The sequence below is a fragment of the Dipodomys spectabilis genome, unplaced genomic scaffold (assembly GCF_019054845.1).
Source record: "Dipodomys spectabilis isolate Male_0828 unplaced genomic scaffold, ASM1905484v1 ptg000114l, whole genome shotgun sequence".
Lineage (NCBI taxonomy): Eukaryota > Metazoa > Chordata > Mammalia > Rodentia > Heteromyidae > Dipodomys > Dipodomys spectabilis.
Window position 1 is genome coordinate 1,499,395 of NW_024870791.1, and position 5,977 is coordinate 1,505,371.

Consider the following 5,977-nt stretch of genomic DNA (forward strand, 5'->3'; position numbering starts at 1 on the left):
GCTGGGGATCAGAATATTAAATCAAGACAGGAAAGTCCATGAGATACATATCTTAAATTAACTACTAAAAAGCCAGAAGAAAACCTGTGCCTATGTGGTTTAGTGCCATAGTTGCACAGTATAAGCTGACAACAGGACCCAGGCATGAGTTGAAGACCTGTGGTGGATGCACACACACACACACACACACACACACACACACACACACACACACACACACACACACACACAGAGTTTCCCTGGTACAGTAAGTACAATATCTGTTTTCCCAATAACATGTCTGAATTCCTATCCTATGTGTTTGGATATTTTTGAAAGCTGTATTATCAAGATACCTAATTTTAATAAATGACAACCTGTTCACTATTATTTAATCCTGGTTGGAAAATAGTTTGACACAATTTCATGTAGAAAATTGAGGTTTTTCCCCAAATCGTGACTGTCTTGGTTTGTAAGAATGAAATAATTGTGCATTTAATTCATTAGTTGATAAATTAGAAAAGTAACCCTCACCCTAGAACCAACTGCTGTTGGATTCTAAAAATCACAAAAATACATTAGATTTATTCATCCTATATTTGATCCAACTCATCTTTCTTAAAAATAGTTTGTAGTTTTACTCAATATCTTGCAATTTTCTTAACCCGAACCCTAACTGGAACATTCAGGCTAACCCTGACACTAATCATACCCTAATCCTAATATTAATACCAGTGTCCTATTTCATAGTCTTCCTAATTCTAACTTGACTTGTTATTAGAAGATTTACTTTCAGTGTGACCTTAAATTTTCCATTTCCCCAATGCTAACACTAAGCCCAGCTGGAAGTGAAACCTAACTTTCAACCTAATGATAGTCCAAAATTAATGTTTAAGAAAAATACTCTAGTTTTTATTCATTCTAATGAAAACTCCAGTTTGCACTCTGGAAATGTGTTTCAATTTTCCCTAATTCCCACAAATTTCTTGACTCTACCTCTGAAGTTATCTTGTTCCCTAACATGAGCCATTATATTACTTGACTTCAAATTCTCTTATCCGGAAAAATACTGTAGGTTCCATTGATCCTACCTTTTCCTGAACCTCTGTATCCTAAAACAATTTCAGATTAACTTATCATCTTATTGAATGCTAACTCTCAACCTAAACCTGGCTGGAAAACTCTCATTAAATCATTATAAGAACGATCACTGACAAATAAATATAATTATAATGCTCTAGTTACTATTCAGTCTCACATTTTTTATTCTACTTGTTAGTGAAAACTCAATTTTATACTAAAACTTTCCTATTCATAACACGAATCATAATTAGAACAAAGTACTGAACCTGATCTTAATCCAAATTATATGTCAACACTAATACTAACACACGTACACTAGTTTTGATTCATCCTAACTTGATTCAAATAAGCCTTCCAAACAAAGGTTTCCATTTTTTCTAATATCTTAGTCATTTTCTAACCCTAAACTTAATCTTAGCAGGAACATTGAGAATAAATATAAACCTAACTGCAAGTAAATTCTAATATTAATAGCAATATTCTAATGCACATTCATTCTAAATCTTACCAGGCTTATTCTAAAATTTACCTTAAATTTGAGCTTCATTTTTTTTCTCCTTCACTCTAACCCTACCCATGGCTGGAATCCTAACCATAACCTTAACACTAAGGGTATCCCAATTCTAAAATTTATGAAAAATGCTCATTTTGTGTCATCCTAACCAAAATTCCACTTGTAATTCTTGAAATAAATTGCAGGTTTTCCTAAACCCTACAGATTTTCTAACTCTTATGTCTGAATCTATCTTATTCCATAAGAGGAATCCTATCCCCATTGATCTCAAATCCTCATATTATGAAATATATTGTACTTACATTATCCCAGCCTTTCCTGAATTCCTAGAACCTAAAATAATTTCAGATTTACTTAACATTTTTCCCATTACTTTTTTTTTGTTGGTTATGGGGCTTGATGTCTGGGCCTGGGCACTATCCCTGAGTTCTAGGCATGGACCCGACCCCTGAGATCTTTAGTTTAAGGTGTGCACTTTACCACTTGAGCCACAACACCACTTTCTGATTTTCTGGTGCTTAATTGGAGATAAAATTCTCAGAGACTTTCCTTCCCAGGCTGGCTCTGAACTGTAATCCTCATAAATCAGTTTCCCGAGTAGCTAGGATAATAGGCGTGAGCCTCCAGTTTAATCCATTTCTTTACTCAATCCTCAACCCCTTTAACCAGAAACCTAATCCTAATCACAATCTGACAACACCAAATGGTTAATGTAAGGAAAATTGTCCAGACTCTATTCAATCACATGTTTTGCTTCTACTTCTTATTGGAAAACTAAATTTTACCCTAAAGCTTATCCTTCCCTATCCCTAAGAAGAACTAAAACAGCAACTCACACTTTAAACCAAATTATACCTGAATGTTTAAAATAACGCCAACACTGGTTTTCATTCATTCTAACTTTGAGGCCATTCATTCTTCTTAAAATATGTTGCAGTTTTACACAATATTTTACATCTTTTTTCTCATCATAACCCCAGCTCTAACTGGAACACCTTGCCTAATCCTAAGCCTACGTATAACCGAATCGTAATGTTAATAGCTAGCCTCTATTTCACATTTATCCTATCTCTTGCTCATCTTGTAGGTCTAAATTTTACTTGCGTTTTGAAACTAAATTTTTAAAAGTGCTTTTCTATTTCCTCTCAAGTTTTATTTTTCATTATTTTTTAAAATTTTATTTTATTGTAATGAGGCTTACAGAGGGATTAAGGTAATGAGTACATTTCTTGTTGAGCAGTGTTACCCCCTTCAATGTTGTTGTCCCACTATCCATTCCCTCTCCCAACTCCCTCACTCTTCCTTCCCCATGATGAAAAGTTCTTTTTCAATATAGTGTGTTGTGAGTATCATTGTTGCAATGGGTCATCCTGTGTTGAACCTAATTTTCTGTTTCTCTAACCCTAACTCTAAAATCTGTCTGCGATCCTAACCCTAACCATAATAATAATAATAGCTCAATTCAGAAGTTAGCAAAAAATACTCGTTCTTTTTCATCTTGTTAATCCACGGTACATATTGAATTAATTTGCAGTTCACCTTAAATTTTCCAAATTAGATTACATGTGCATATATAAAGATGTAATTTGATGTGAAAAACAGACGATCTTTGGAGGAAGGAGTAATAAAAAGGAAATAGTAGGAGTATAATCAAATGTTTTAAATATATTTTGGAAAGAGCATAATGAAACTGCCACTTCTGAAACTTAATAACCATTAACAAAATAACTAAAAATTAATAAATAAATAACACACTGCCTTCCAATATTCTTTAAGAGAGCCATGATATGTCTTGTGAAAGAAATACTTGTATTAGATAAACTTTGTTCATGCATAATTTATATTGTTATTGGCCAATTAATTAACTTAATTAAAAAAAGTTTATCAAATAATATTCCATGACAAAAAACATAAAACAGTTACTTCTTAATTGTTTGAGAAAAAGTTATAGTCATGAGTTTTAGGAAACTAAATTTTTATTTCCTTACAAAGCAATGTTTTAGGTTTACTAATCTAGTATTTGTAGTATGTTTAGAGAACATAATTGGCATGAAAAACAACTGTATATCGTGTCTTGGATGAGGGATATTTAAACATTGTCTTGTATTCAAATGAATACTTTGGTTTACTTTTTAAAATAAATACAATTTTATCTTCTTTCCGAACAAGTACTTACCCTGCAATTAGGTATTTAAAAGCTAAATTTTCTATGTTTGATATATGTAGCTCTACATATTCAGAATGACATGATTTTCCTTTTCGTAAATACCTATCCTCTGGGATTTTTGCTTCATCAATATAAATTTTCTCATGAGGTTGCTGTGAAGGCTCCAGTAACAAGTGTGGTCAAAAACATTTCCTGAATTCTAAATTTTAAACCTAATCATTTTTAGCCTTTGATTATATCAATTATTGTCTCTTCAGAGCAATTCAACGAAAATAAATGCTACTTTTTAAACATTTCACTCACATTGTAAATAATATTATCATAGTTCACACAGAGACTAATCATTTCAAACTCACCATATTTGCAGATCTTAGTGTGAAGAATGTAGAGAGTATAAGAGCCTTACACTCAATAATACTTTTGGTTAAATTAAATTAAATTCTATATCTGGATTTCTAAATTGGAGGTAAATCACATGGAAATAGGAAAATAATAAGAAAAATGATTACTTTGGGATAATTTTTTTCTTAATTTTTTTCTTTTTTTTTTTTATTGTGAAAATACCGTACTGAGGAGTTAAATTACTTGTGCAAGGTAATGAGTAAATTTCTCATCAAGTATTGTTGCCTCCTCTTTATTTCCCTTTCCCATCCAGGAAGGGTGGAGATGGAAAAATCTCCACCTCCCCACCCCTAGCCAAAGTTGTAAAGTTAATCCTTCGACATAATGTCTTGTACATTTCATTGTTGCTATGAGTCCTCCTGTATCCCTAAAATTACGCAGTAAAGTATCTCTAGTAAATATATTTTTCAATAAAATGTTTCAACCCTTAGTAAAGTGCATTATATTTAATATAAATTTTATCTCAAAATAGAAATTCTGCAACTAATCTAATGTATGTTTTTGTGCACAAAATGCTGTTATTTCTAGTCTTGTTATGTTATTTTATTTATATTTTTTAGTTGTGACATGATCCCTAATTTCATTTATTACAAACTTCTGTAATTATACAAATCATACCTGTACACATTAATTTATGTAATTTAGTACACAAAGAAAATTAACTTTTTTCCTGTCTCCCACAGGTAAGGATGAGGTGCCTATGTATATTAAATGAAAGCATTCTAAAAGAGAGTCTGTGTGGAATGTGAATTTGCAACATGAGGATGGGATCATGAGCACTTTCTACTTGGCTGAACAGGAATTCTTGTTTCTACAGTACTTTCTTACCATTTAATCACACAGGGAAAGCCACAAAATTTGAAGTTCATATGAAGTAATTACATTCCTAAGAGATGGGGCAACCCTGCTAAGTTCTATCTTATCACTAGCTCTTTGTGCTTGCTGGCTGATCTATTTCTCTATCATATGTTTCATGTTATTAAGTATATTAGCAAGTCAGCTGTCAGTACATTGCAGGAGACTATTGAAATCAGAGCTATTGCTGTGTAATATTCAGAAGAGAAGAAAAAAATATATTGATCTCCAATTCCTCCCTTTAGGCTTCAATATACTAATTAATTGTCAAAACAATCGCGTTAGATGTTAGCTTATTTTCCCTATTTAATTAGAGATTAAGCAAGTGTTTTTCACAGTAAAAAGTGATGACAGTGGTATCAGAGCTCTGATATGAGCAACTCCTCCCTAACAAGTAATCCTCTATGGACTGTAAATATGGAAGCCACACTAAAATTCTCTCTCTCTCTCTGTCTCTCTCTCTCTCTCTCTCTCTCTCTCTCTCTCTCTCTCTCTCACACACACACACACACACACACACACACACACACACACACACACAGCTGCCACCCAGACACATCAGAGATCAGTTCAGTTCCATTCCGTTGTAATTATAGTTGATTGATATTTGCTCCATTGGTTTTTCTTTGCTTCATGATATTGGCTGGGCCTGTATGGTTCCCTCAGATCAAGTCCCTTGTTCTTAGTGTACTGTGTTTTTGTATGCTTCAGGCCAATTAACAGTACCCTGAATACAATATCTTCAAACTTGACATTAAGTCAAACACCATGAATTCATACTACTATTCCAAAATACTAAAATGTATTGGATATAGAGACCAGAAAAACACCCAACTTGTTATTTTAGTAAGAATTGACATCATGAAACAGAAGAATGTTGATGAAGAACTGAGGTAAGAGATCGGGAGTTTGTGGGAAAATGTAGAACACTATGTGTGTTAGAGATACAGAATCATTTTCTATACGCTCATTTATTG